Genomic DNA, 14,382 nt, shown 5'->3' with positions numbered 1-14,382 from the left:
GGGCCAAAAATTTAAGGCCACCGAGGAAAGCTCCAACTCCAGCCTGGGACCTTAACTTGGAGAAACTCACTCTTCCTTCTTTCGAGCCAGCTGCTACTGCAGATTTAAAATTCCTTTCCTGGAAAACAGCTTTCATTTTAGCAATCACTTCTGCAAGAAGGGTACCTGATTTACAGGCCCTTATGGCAGTGGAGCCTTTCATCATCTTTCATGCGGACAGGGTGTCCCTCAGAACCAATCCATCCGTCATGCCCAAGGTGGCATCCAGTGTGTCTCTTAATCAGTCCATTCATTTGCCTACCTTCTTTCCTAACCCACGGAACAAAGGGGAACAGATACTGCACTCCTTAGATGTGCACAAACAACTTAGATTCTACTTGGACAGGGCTAAAACTCAAAGGAAATCTGAACAACTGCTGGTGGCATTTTCTGCAGGGACAGAGGGGAAAGCTATTTCAAAGCAAACCATTTCTAAATGGATAGGCCACTGCATTCATTTCTTCTATAAGCACCATGGAAAACCTATCCCACAGGGGATCAGACATCATTCAACCAGGGCTGCATCTACCTCTACAGCATTTCTCAGGTGCGTCCCTACAAGGGACATCCTAGAAGCTGCTACCTGGAGTTCTGTACATGCTTTCACCAAGCATTATCATTTGCCAATTTTCTCTAAATCCAGAGCTGGTTTTGCCATTGCAGTCTTGCAGGACCTTATAGCTGACCCTGATTATATTTAAATTCCTCCTCCCAACCTTAACTTTGGGAATCTACCCAAATGTAATGACTGCTACAGTGAAACACGAAGAACATAGTACATTTGTGTACACTTAACCATAAATGTAGCTGTTTGAGTGTATTCACTGTTGCAGTCCTGGTTACCCTCCCTCCAGCCCCCTTTCTTCTTTTGGCTATACCTCTACTCTCACTTACTATGCTCAAAAAGCTTTTTGGTGTATTTGCTTTTGTGTTGGAGGTGTATCCTTGTATTATAGATTTAATTGCTTCCCATTAGGGGGGCACTTGATATCTGGGGCAAGAAAAACTGATGTAATGGCGTCAGCTGCATTTTTTATACCCCTGACGACCTGATGTCATGGAAGAAGGAACAGCATCCGACGCAGGACCCAAGACTTTGTTAATCAGGCCGACTGAGGGCTACTGCAAGCAGATAACCCAAATGTAATGAATGCAACAGTGAATACACTCGAACATCTACATTTATGGTAAGTGCACACAACTGTACTTTTTTTCCACACAGTCTAGGACCTCAGTAAGGGAATTTCTCAGGATATTGGTATTCATGGCATACATGATCATCATGATTTCTCTAGCTTGACTCCACATGGGAATAATTCAGCGGTACTTAAAATTAGTTTGGTCCCAATATCAACACCCCTTGACTTTTAAAATTCCAGTTTTGGGATTTGTAAAAAGGAAACTGCTTTGGTGAAGAGACCAGTTATATCTGAATCTAGGTCTCCTGTTTTCTGCTCCAGCACAGTCTTTAAATACAGATGCCGTAGACTTTGCTTGAAGATCCGTGTCTTTTGGAACCAAAAAGACCGAAACACACAGACTTAAAAAGACATTGGTAGACAAAAATGCACTCCACTCTTTCAGTCACTGGTGGTCCCCAGAGTCTCTACAAGTAATTGTAGATAACACCACAGTAATGTGTTACATGCAGATTAGCCATGGTGGCCTGGGATACAGCAATTCAGCACAGTCTCATTCTATAGGCATCTTACATCCTGTCAGAGCAAAACATTGTGGTAAATGAGCTGAGCAGAACCAGGACAGACCCTCACCAATGGAAATTGAATGGAGGGATTCCAGAATTTGATCCATCTGTGGAGAACACCTCAGCTAGGTCTTTTTTACCTCCATTCACAATAAGCAACTGGCAAAATTTTGTTCCAAGATGGACCTTACAAGCCAGCCTGGAAAACATACACATTATTTCCTTGAATGGGAATGCTGCTTCTATACTTTTCCATCCTTTCCGTTGTTATCCAGGGTGATTCTGAATATTCAGAAGAACTCTTAAAAGGTCCCTGTGGTGACTCACTACTGGCCCAGCTTTGGTTCTCCCCTCTTTTGGAAATGGCCAAGGGCAATTATCACAAGCTTCCTCTCAATCTTGATCTACTCGCACAGTATAGGAGTTGTATGATACATCCCATCATGAAACAACTTCAGCTAAAACTTCTTGGTTGATAGAGGTCTTTTTTTTGTTTTGGATGATATAATTTTAGTACCTTTTAGTCACTTATTCTCTGAGAATGTGCAGCAGATGTTAAAGGAGGAAAAAAATGCCATTAGGAAATCAGATATTAGTAAATGGAAAAGATTTTTAGTTGGTGCCAAAATAGGAACCATAACCCCTTTAAGGCTACTATTTCTCTGATTCTACAATGTTTGTATGAGATGTTCTTCATCTCACATTGCTGCATTCCTTACATATGGGTAGTCCGCTGTCCTCGGTCGGCCCGAATACCAAAGTATTAGGCTGACGTCGGTCAAGGCGCTTAAAACTGACATCAGGACGTCAGGGTACAAAAGCGCATGACCGACGTCATTTCCTCAGTCTTTTTTGCCGCATGGTCCGATGCAGAAGCAGCGTTGCAAGTGCCGTTCGGCGTTCTGAAATTTTTTTCGAATTCGGAGTTTCAGACCGAATCCAAGTTGGCTAAGTACCCCGTTGGGGATTATTTTGTTTTTTTCTTGCCTCAGTGTTTTACCGGATGTCAGAAAAAGTGAATAACTGTATTTCTTGTGGGAAACAGATACCGCATAGGGATTATCATTCTTTGTGTATTCCTTGTTTGGGGCCTGAGCACGACGTTGTTGGGTGTCGCTTTTGTGCTAGGTTCAATAAACGCACTATTAAGCGAAGGTTGGATTGTGCTAGGCTGGTCTTTGGGAAGCGGTGCAATTATAATATGCCGTCGGATTCTCTGGCGCCCGCTTCTGCGAAGAAGCGCAAAGACAAAACAGTTAAACCCAGGCAAGATGAGTCGTCCGTTCCGGACGCCGGTTCTTTAGAGGCTTCAGTGGAACCGGTGGTTCCGACGGAGACTTCTCTGGAGTCTCAGGGGGAGACTTTGATTTTGCAGGAGGTGGTCTCTCAGGAGGCAGGTCAGGCTGAAGGGGCTTCCCAAGTTACTGTACTCCCCTCCCTTCCTAGGGTGGTTAGGCCTTCTCCTTCTGTTTCCAAGGCTTCTCCCAGAGGCAGGCCAGTTTCAGCTTCTGTTGGTGTCACTCCTGTTTCAGCAGGGTCTGTGCCTAAGAAGCACATGCTTAAAATGGCAGAAGATTTAATTACTCTGATTAGAGGTTCTATGCCCCCTCCTGATAAGAGGCCTAGGGTGGAGCCAGAGTTGGGAAGTTTTGAACAGGCTTCGGATATTTCAGAGTCTTCAGCTGAAGACTTGCAGGAGTATTCTCCTTATTCTGATTCTGATGCAGATGATTCCACTCCTTCTGCTTCTCCTCCAGAGGATTTTTCTTTTCAGAGACACTTCATTCTATGAGGGAACATTTTAAGTGGGAAGGTCAGGACTTCTCTGATTCTAGGAAAAGGCTTAGGGAGTTTTGCTGTTACCCCAGCATAGGCCCTTGGCTATACCCCTGTTCTGGATGTTGTGGAAGATGTGTTTGCAGAGGCTTCACTTAATCCTGATTCTCTGCCTCCTGCTCCTGTTAAACCGGATAGGTATTACAGGGTGCCTGAGGCTCATAAATATCTTTATAAGAGTCCTAGGGCGGACCCAGAAACTATTAGTCAGGGACCTAAGGGTGTCAAGGCCTCTGTTGTAAAAAATCCGGTACCTCTAGATAAAGAAGCCAGAGCTTTGGATAGATGGGGAAAGAAGGTCTATACATCTTCTACCTTAGCTATGAGGGCTTTGAATTGCCAGTTTCATATGTTGAAATATCAAAACTTTCTTCTTTCTCAATTGAAGTCTAAGGTGGATGCTCTGGCGGAAGGCATTGAGTGTAAAGAGTTGCAAGATTTGGTGCATGTCTCTGAACAAGTGGGTAAGCATTCATTACAGTGTGGTTTTGATGCTGTGCAGGCCTCGTCTAGGGTGGCTGCCACTGGCTCAGTTCTTCGCAGGCACGCCTGGTTAAAGGATCAGAATTTATCTGACCATGTTAAGACAAGGATTTTGGATGCTCCTTTGCAGTCTGATGTGTTGTTTGGTTCACCTGTGGAATCAGTCTTGAAGAAAATGGAAGACAAGGCTAAGTCTATGCAGGCTGTTAAGGATTTTCTGCAAGTTCAGCCTCCGAAGTTTAGTAGGAATTGGCCTGCTAAGGGGTGGACGTATCCTTCTTATGATTCTCAGTCTAGGGGTAGATCTAGACGTGGTAGGGGCAGAGCTCAGAGTTCTTTCAGGCCTAGAACAGGGAGTTCACCTGCACAATCTTCGGGTGAGGGCAGGGGCCAGTCCTTTCGTAAACAGGCCCAATGACCTACTTTTTCAGCTGCCAGATCCTTCTTGCCTAGCAGCACCTTTGGGAGGAAGGTTAGCACTCTTCAAGGAAAATTGGATGTTGATTACCCAAGACAAATGGGTATTGGATATCATACACCAGGGTTACAAGTTTTATTTCCATACCTTGCCTCCTTTCAAAGGCATGCCGGACGTTCCTCCTCAGCAAAGACTAGAGGCTCGCAAGCAAATTTCTTTACTACTTCAAATAGGGGCCATACAAACGGTTCCTCTGCCAGAAGTGGGCCTGGGATTTTATTCTCACCTGTTTCTAGTACCAAAGAAAGGAAACACGTGGAGACCAATTTTGGATTTATCCATCCTCAACACATATCTGGACATTCCCAAGTTCAAAATGTTAACGTTACAACAGCTTTTACCTCTGCTGGGCAAAGATCACTGGATGGTGACTCTGGATCTCAAAGAGGCTTACCTTCATGTTCCTATCAGGCCCAGTTGCAGGAAGTATCTGTGTTTTCGGGCTGGGACTTCACATTATCAGTCCTCTGCATTGCCCTTTGGCTTATCTACTGCACCCAGAGTGTTCACGAAGGTTCTGGCTCCAGTGGTAGCTTTCTTCAGGCTAAGAGGAATACAGATCTATCCTTATTTGGACGATTGCCTGATACTGGCCCAAGAAAGGACGAACTTCTTCATCATTTACAGTATGTGATGGCAGTGTTAAGATGCCTGGGGTATTCTGTGAACGAAATAAAGTCCAGTCTAGTACCCTCTCAGGACATGTGCTTTCTGGGTGTGAGACTGAATACAGCATCCCAGATGGCCTTTTGACCCCGGACAAACAAAAGAATCTTTCTCTTTACTTCCACCAGTTGTCTCATCAGTCCAGGCTGACTGCAAGGACAGTCCTTCAAGCCTTGGGGTTCATGGCATCTTGTATTCTGGTACTTCCCAATGCCAAACTGCATATGAGGAAGCTACAATGGTATCTCAAGAATGTATGGACACAGCACTGCCAAGATTTGGACACTGTCATTCAAATAATACCTTGCATTCAAAAGGAATTTTTGTCGTGGGCTCAGGAATGTCACCTAAACAAGGGACTCTCTGTGACCCGGCCAGAGGCGAGTCAGATTTTAACGACAGATGCCTCAGACAAAGCTTGGGGAGCTCATCTACATGGAAAATGGATACAAAACACGTGGCCTGCCAGACTTCAACATCTACATATCAACTTGAAGGAGATGTTAGCAGTCCAATTTGCATTGATAGCTTTCAAGGATTTACTTCTTCCAGGGCAGGTGTTGATTCAAACAGACAACACAACTGTCATGTGGTACATCAACAAGCAAGGGGGAACGCATTCTTATCCTCTATGCAGACAAGCAATGATTTTGTGGGAGACTGCTCTCAGTTTACAGCTAAATCTTCAGGCAAGGTTTCTGCCAGGAGCACAGAACTCCTTAGCAGATGTGTTGAGCAGACAAATTATGGATCCCCACGAGTGGAAATTGGATCCTCATGTATTCCAGAGGTTGACAGTGTTATGGGGAACTCCAGACATAGATCTGTTCGCTTCTCCACTAAATTACCAGCTGCCAAAGTTTTGCACAAAAAGGTTTCATCCCTCAGCTTGGAAAGTGGATGCTCTCTCATTCAATTGGAGCAATCTTCACGTGTATGCCTTTCCACCTCTGCCTTTCCTCCCAAAGGTACTGCTGAAGGTCAGACAGGACAAGCCAAACATGATTTTAATAGCTCCAGATTGGCCTCGACAGCACTGGTACCCATTACTGAGAAGTCTGGTGCAGGAGCCTCCACCTGCTGTCTCAGGAGAACGGTCATTTACTCAATGTCAAACTTCATTCTCTACATCTGACAGCCTGGCATATTCTGGTTTAAACCCTGGAGGGTCTCAGCTTCCACAACAAGTTTTGAATGTTATTTTGGAGGCCAGAAGGCCTAGTACAAGGAAAGTTTACGCAGATAAATGGAGGAGATTTTTATTTTGGAGTACAGCAAAGGACTTTGATGTTTCTAAACCTAATTTAAGTGTGGCGCTTCAATACCTTACTGAGTTATTGGACAAAGGTTTGTCCTTCTCCTCTATAAAGGTTCATGCTGCAGCAATCTCTGCTCACTATGACTGTGACCCACCATTATTTTCTCAGCCTTTGTTTAAGCAATTCCTTAGAGGGGCAAAGAATATAAGACCCCCGTAGAGCTCCTACTCCTGCTTGGGATCTCAATTTTGTGTTGGAGAAACTCACTCTACAACCTTTTGAGCCTGCAGCATCGGCAGTGTTGAAATATTTATCTTGGAAGACTGCTTTTTTGTTGGCCATTACCTCTGCGAGAAGGGTTTCTGAATTACAGGCCCTTATGGCAGTTGAGCCTTTCTTAATTTTCCACAAGGATAGGGTGTCTTTGCGTACTAACCCTTCTTTTATGCCTAAAGTGGTTTCTAGTGTGGCTTTAAACCAAACTATTCATTTGCCTACTTTTTATGCAAACCCCAAAATAAAGGGAAAAGATTTTGCACACTTTGGATATTCACAGACAGTTGCGATATTATTTGAGCAGAACTAAAGGGTTCAGGCAGTCTCAGCAGTTGTTTGTTTTTTTGCTTTGGGTTCTCAGGGCAAACCTGTTTCAAAACAAACTATTTCTAAGTGGATTGGTTTTTGTATTGCTTTCTGTTATTCCCATCATGGTAAGGAGATTCCAGCTGGGATTAGGCCTCATTCCACTAGGGCTACTGCCACTTCTACAGCTTTTTTAAGGGGGGTGGCTACTAAAGATATTTTGGAAGCAGCTACTTGGAGTTCAGTGCATACTTTCTCTAAGCATTACCACATTCCGCTTTACTCTAAATCTAGGGCTGGATTTGCAACTGCAATTTTACAAGGCATGTTGGCAGCTCCTAATGCTTTATAGTTTTGCCATCCTCCCTTACCTCTGCTTTGGGATTCTACCCATATGTAAGGACTGCAGCAATGTGAGATGAAGAACATAGTACAGTTTTGTACCTACCATAAATGTAGATGTTCGAAGATCCACATTGCTGCAGTCCATACCTCCCTCCTTCCCCTCTGTTGTTGAAGGTGGTGGTGGGGTGTGTGTTGTACATATTGTAAATATGGTTAGTGCACGGGTGGTTGGTTGGGTTTTGCTGGTTTTTGGCTTTGGCCTGTCTTGTTAGGGCCTTCTGACATCTGGGGCAAGAAAAGACTGAGGAAATGACGTCGGTCATGCGCTTTTGTACCCTGACGTCCTGATGTCAGTTTTAAGCGCCTTGACCGACGTCAGCCTAATACTTTGGTATTCGGGCCGACCGAGGACAGCGGACTACCCATATGTAAGGACTGCAACAATGTGGATCTTCGAACATCTACATTTATGGTAGGTACAAAACTGTACTTTATAATCCTCTGATCTTTTGTAATCCTCTGTCAAGGTTCATTTGCTATTTCAACATATCTATCCATGGAGCTGCCTCTTTCAAGGCATTCCTATATCAACATGTTTTTGAAATGGGATCTGCGTACGCGTCCACCTAGAAACAGGTAGCTGCTCCTTGTGATCTTAATTTTGTTTTGGAAAAAAATAACTGTTGCTCCATTTGAACCAGCTAATCAGGCTTATTTTAGTTTCTTAGCACAGAAAACAGTTTTGTTCATTGCTCTGACTTCTGCATGGAGGGTGTCTGAGTTGCAAGCTCAAATGGTTGGTCAACCTTCTCTAATTTTTCACAGTGATACAGAATTCCATAAGGACTACTCCTTCATTCATGTCTAAAATGGTATCCTAGTTTATTCTGAGCCAAACTATCCATGTTCCTGTCTTCCTTCAAGACCCTTAAAATGAGACAGGATTCTTCATACTCTAGATGTCCTCAGACAACTCAAGTGCTATCTTGAAAGGACTAAAATCTTCCCGAAATTCAAATCAGGTATTCATTTCTTATGAATATGAGACAGGACAACTTCTCTCAAAGCAGACTATTTCCAAATGGTTGTTCTATGCTGTCACCTTTTGTTTTCTCACCATAACAGGTCAATTCCAGGCAGGGTCAAGGTGCCTTTTTGGAAAGGGATGGACTCTAGAAATATTCCAGAATTAGCAACTTGATCTTCTGTACTTACTTCGCATAGTGATGCAAAGTGAGATTCCTTTTCCAGATCTAGAGTAAGATTTGCTAGGACCATTTTCCAGGGGCTCCTGGATCCTTATCCTTCCTCCTCTTCCTCTCAGTCCTTGTAAGCTGTGACATTCTAGCCATATAGCTAAGACTACTGCAGAGGTGATCAACTGATGAGCATAGTACTGCTATAGCTATTCCCTTCCTTCCTCTACCCCCCCCTTATTTATAAGTGTTTTGTTTCCAGGGTATGGGCACTGGATTTTACTTTCATAGTATTGTCCTTTCTCCAGAGCAGAGACTAGCCTCCCTTTTTCAGCTAGCATGTAAGCTCTGAAAGGTTTGGCACCCAGACAGTTTACTTACTACTTTCTGTAGCTTAGCTTGAGCTGTCAATGGTCTGATCATGTGGAAGGTACCCGTAAGCATTGGTAGCTGACTGGCTGTTGTATCTTCTGCAGGATATAACCGATATAACTAAAGGTACTGCATCGGTGAGCATTCAAACATCTATTGTTATAGTAGGTTTATGCAACTGTACCTTTTTTGGTATACCTAGACATCCTTTAGGTACCATTTTGCAGAGGATCTGCTAAAATCATGAAATATGCTACAACACCTAGTACAAGGAAGTTTTGTGCTAGAATAATTAACCCTTTCCCCCTTTGAACCAGCTGTCACCACCCTTCTTTAAAACTTGAAATAGAAAACAACTTTTTTTTTTTTATTGGCTGTTACATTAGCCAAGAGAATGCTCAAGTTATTGGTCCTCATGTGTAAAGAGCACTTTTCTAGTCGTATACAAGGGCAGAGCCAGTTTATGCACAAACTGTTCATTTATGCCCAAGGTTGTGGCAAAATTGAACAGGAACCAAATAATTAAATTACCATCTTTTTCCTCCTAATTCCCAGAATAGATGAGAGAGAAATTTGCTTTCCTTTGATGCTCACAGTCAGTTAAGATATTATTTTCTTTGACCCAGTGACCTAGTTAAGACTGAGTACCTTTCTGCTCCTTTCTCTACTGATGAGGGGAATCTACTCTTTAAGCAGACCATGTCTAAATAGAAACGGCATTGCCTTTTGATGTTCTGCCCATTGAGAGACTCTAACCACATGTCAAGTCACATTGTGTTGTGGCTACTTCTGCTTTTATTACAGAGGTAGATACAGAGGCTATCCTGGAGGCAGCCACTTGGTCCTTTGTGCACAACTGTTCATAATCTTTATCGACTTGACATCCAGTCCAGGTCAGGGTGGGGGTTTGCCACTGCTGTGTATTCTGCAGGGTCTCTTGCATCCTATCCCAGGAAAATGGCCAACATCTCGACATACTGGACAAGTTTGGGGACTCTTCACAAAAGTTATTAATGCAATAGTGATCCTTACACTTGTAATGAACTATTTATAGTAGATCCCTGAGTAAAAGCACAGTTACAATGGAGTTTCTCTCCCTCTGTCCCATCTTTCTCCTCTTTCTCTGATTTTGGGCATCCAAGCACTGGGATGGGTATCATTCACCCCCATGCTGGTTATAATTGCCTCTCCTAGTTAATATATCTCTGGGGAACCAGGATGCTTGGTTATGCCTGGTATCCTACTGGGAAAGACAGGTTTTAAGGGGGCATATGACATCCATACTGTTAGGTGATCCTGAAGGATGTTTATATCCTCTGGAGATATATCCTGGGTCAGCTTAGGGGCCACCATGCCAAGGGCTTGCAGGCTGGCCTTTATATCAAGAGTATAGTGGCATTTCTAGAGAAGAGTCAGTGTAGCTATTGGGGGGGGGGGGTGTTGCAAAGCTCTTAAAGCCTGGTAGGATGTTGGGCCTTGCCTGTGGCTGAGTTCCCAAATGTTATGACTTCAGCAATGATCCTTCTTGAACATCTGTTGTTTTGGTAAGATGTCCTTCTATTCATATGCTGCAGTATTCATCATATAAGGGAGTCCACCTATCGCTGACTCATACATCCGGCCAGCCTTCATGGTACTGTGAGGTACGTGCCTATGTCGCAAACACATTACACGTACGTTGGCCATAAAGAGACGTCTGGTATAAAGCAGATGTCAGCATGCACCTACCTCAGAACTTTTCTGACGTCTGTCTGATTGTCTGCTCCAGGCATTTGCTCGACAGATTTGTTGTGTTTGAGTTCAGATAAGTTCCCTTTGGGGGGGTTTTCACTAAAATGTTTGCTGCTGCTTGTTGTTGGGTTCATGCCAGCTAGGAAGGGCAAGTGTCAGCGTAGAAAGCAGATTCCACATAAAGACGTCCATGTCTCTTTTGCTTAGGCCCATGACCACACTAAGTGCCCTATTTGTAAATTCTTTGTCCCCAAGACCCTCAGCAGTCGGCTAGCTTCACTTAAGTTATGTTTAGAAAACCAGTGACTCAAACTTTTAGCATGTGAAATGGATGTGATGTCGGGCCATTTGCATGAGCCTACGCCGAAGAAATCAAAAAAATTGGGTCCTGAATCTTCAGCTGCTCCCTCTCTTTCAGTCATTGCTCCCGAGGCTGGTGTAGACCCAGAGATCATGCCGGAGATAGTGGATGTACCTTTGGGAACCAGAATGGAGGCCCAGAGGAAGTCTGCTGGCATGTCTGTGAGGGAAGGGCAGGCGTCCGATCAGGGCGGCAAGGGGGAACCCAAGCTTGTTATATCCGAGGGTTCTCATGGCGTCACACAGATCACGGTGCTTGAAGGTATTCCTTTGGATATCGTCAAATGTAGGCTGATGTCCAGTCTGTCCACATTCCACCTCATGGAAGCCACTAAAAAGAAAAAGGCAAAGACTAAGCATGTGTCTCCTGTTAACCCTCAGCAGGCCCCTGACTGGGAAGCTTTTTTCTTAGTCTCTTCAATGCCTTTATGGCCCTTTGCCACCCCACACCTTCTTCTGTTCCTCTGCAGCCCATCTCTCCTACCACATCCTTTAAAAGGACATCTGTGGACACTTCCTCAGTGGAGGAGGATTCTTCAGGAGAGGCGTCTCTAGCCTGCTCCACTCAGTTGGCCTGTCCCTTGGGGTATGCTTCCCCAGAGGAGGAGTCTAATTGTACAGATTTCCCTGGTGAGGATATATCCTTTGGAGAGACTATTCTTAAGATGAAAGATTTTTTTTTTAAGTGGGACTGCTCCCAGGTCTCGGAGATTCAGAAGAGTTATTATAAATTCTTGCAGTCCTATCTGCTTTTCTGGATGTTTTTTCTGCTGCCTCCAAATGTCCAAACTCTGTCTCCTGCCCCCAAGCGTCCTGACAGGTTCTATAACGTTCCTGAGGACTCCACATTCCTGTTCATTGCTCCTGCTGCTGATCCAGCTACCATCTCTGTCTCTATGAGTAAGGCTTTAAAACTTCTACCACCCACTTTTTGCTACCCTCTGAAAAGGAAAGCAAGGTCATGGAAAGGTTGGGTAAGGAGGAGGTCTATACTTCAGGTACCTTGGCCTTCTGTGCAGTAAGCTATCAGACCCATATGGCAAAGTACTCTCTGGCCCTTCTGACAGATGCAGTGAAAACTTTGGCAGACATTCCAGATTCCCCAGCAAAATCAAAATTAGCACCTTTCCTTAATTCTACTGCACAAGTGAGGCACTCCATTAAGTGCAGTTATGATGCTGCTGATGCCTTTGCTAAGGCAGCTGCTTCTGGGTCTGTTCTGGGAAGATATTCTTGGCTTAGGCTACAGCCTTTGCCTGAAGATTTCAAGGCCAAATTACTGGATGCACCTTTGGATAACAAAGCCTTGTTTGGGAGCTCAACTGCAGAACTCTTTAAGTCTCTTCAGAAGAAAGGAAAGGAGTTGCAAGACCTTAAACATCTTGTTTCCCCATTCCAATGGTTCCAAAGAAATTATCCAGTAAAAACTGTTTTAATTAGGAAACCTTCTCTGTCGTCTTCTTCATCTAAGCATAAGAAGGGACCTACAAAGCCTGCTTCTTCTACCCCTGCCTCTAAACAGTCCTTTCAATCCCCAGGTAGTCTGTGACTATCAGGCCCCAGGACCCTCCACCCCCTTGTCCCATCACCTCAGTTTGTCCCTTGCTGCTTGGAATCTGGTTAATCAGGTCTCTTGGGTACTGCCCATTATCAAAACAGGATATTTTATGGTTTGGGAAAATTTTCCCTCATTCAGAGGAATTCCACCACCCTCCAAAGACCAGCTGAGTTTCTTTCCTCAGGTCATTATGGACCTGATTTCTCAGAGAACTATCAAAGATGTTCCATCTTTCCAACAAGGGAAGGGGTTTTACTCCAGGATGTTTCTGGTGTCCAAGAAGGATGGCCCCTGGAGACCCATCCTGGACCTTTCCCATTTAAACATCTTTCTTAAAGTCTCTTCTTTCCGTATGTTGACTCTACCTTCCCTCTTACCCCTAATTCTCCCACAGGGCTTTGTGGTGTCTCTGGATATAAAAGATGCCTACCTTCATATTCCCATCCACCTAAGGTTCAGGAAGTTTTTACACTTTTCTGTGGCTTCTTGGAATTTTCAGTTTTGTGCTTTGTCCTTTGGTCTCTCTGTGGCACCAAGGGTCTTCGCAAAGTGCTTGGCCCCTGTTATAGCTTTCTGCAGAACACAGGGAATTCAAATTTTCCCTTACCTAGATGATCTGATTCAGGCTCAGTCCCCAAAGCTTCTTCAAGAAAACCTCTCCTTCACTATTGCCCTCCTACAGAGTCTAGGGTTCGATATAAATTTCCAGAAGTCTTACCTCGTCCCTTCACAAGATCATGTTTTCTTGTGATGCAGGATACAAACAGACAAAATGCTAGCGTCTCTTCAGGGGAGAAAGTTTTGTTTCTGACTTCCTTCTTTCAGACCATTTTTCCCCTCCAGTCCTTGACAGCCAGGGATTTTCTTCATCTGTTAGTGTACATGGCAACCACTGTTTCCATGGTACCACACGCAATATTACACATAAGGAAGTTGCAGTGATACTCAAGAACAGTGTGGATGCAACACTTACACACCTTTGAGTTTCTGATTCCACTCCTGCTTTGTTTAAAAAGGGAACTAGAATGGTGAATCCTCCAGGTAAACAGAAACCTGGGCCTACCACACTAACCACCCCTTCCTTCCCAAGAGTTATTCACAGACTCTTCAGACACAGGTCGGGATGCAACTCTCCAATCCTGGAGAGTCAGAGAGGTTTGGTCTCCCAAGCAAGCCAACGAACATATCATTGTGAAGGAGATGAGGGCTCTGATTCTGGCAGAACAAATTGCAGCCTTGCTCCAGGAGTGCTGAGGTGGTTCACAGGCAGTACCACTGTTCTTTGGTACGTCAACAAGCAGGGGATAATGAATTCCTACATTCTATACAAACTAGCCCTACTGGCTTGGGAATTAGCCTAGTCAAATCTCTATGCAGATGGTTTATCGACCCTTAGCCCAGAACACAGTGGCAGACCCTTTAAGCAGGTCCATGTCACAATCCCATGAGTGGATGTTGCACAAGGATGTGTTTCTGGACTTAATTCATTGTTGAGGTATGCCTCAGATAGATCTATTTGCCTCCCCCATAAACAGACAGCTTCCAGAATTTTGTGCCAGGGTCCCACATTCCCTGATGTAGAAGGTGGATGCTCTGTCTTTCTCCTGGAAGGGGATGTTTTTGTATGCATTCCCCCCTTGCCCTTGCCTCTGTTACAGAAGGTCCTACTGAAGATTCAATAGGATCAACCAAAAATCTTGCTGGTGACTCCCTTTTGGCCAAGGCAGCACTGGTTCACCCTTCTGCATGTAGCTAGAGGCAGTCACCACAAG

At 44.3% G+C, this 14,382-nt stretch overlaps 1 protein-coding gene across 1 annotated transcript in view; it reads left to right on the top strand.

Annotated features, from left to right (window-relative positions):
• The window catches only part of ACAD10 (acyl-CoA dehydrogenase family member 10), a 1,588,826-nt gene that overhangs the window by 721,596 nt on the left and 852,848 nt on the right, over window positions 1-14,382 (top strand). The window lies entirely within an intron of this gene.

The sequence above is a fragment of the Protopterus annectens genome, chromosome 4.part0 (genome assembly GCF_019279795.1).
Source record: "Protopterus annectens isolate FY-2018-M chromosome 4.part0, PAN1.0, whole genome shotgun sequence".
Lineage (NCBI taxonomy): Eukaryota > Metazoa > Chordata > Ceratodontiformes > Protopteridae > Protopterus > Protopterus annectens.
The sequence above is the reverse complement of the archived record's forward strand: the minus strand, read 5'-3'. Positions and strand labels throughout refer to the sequence as shown.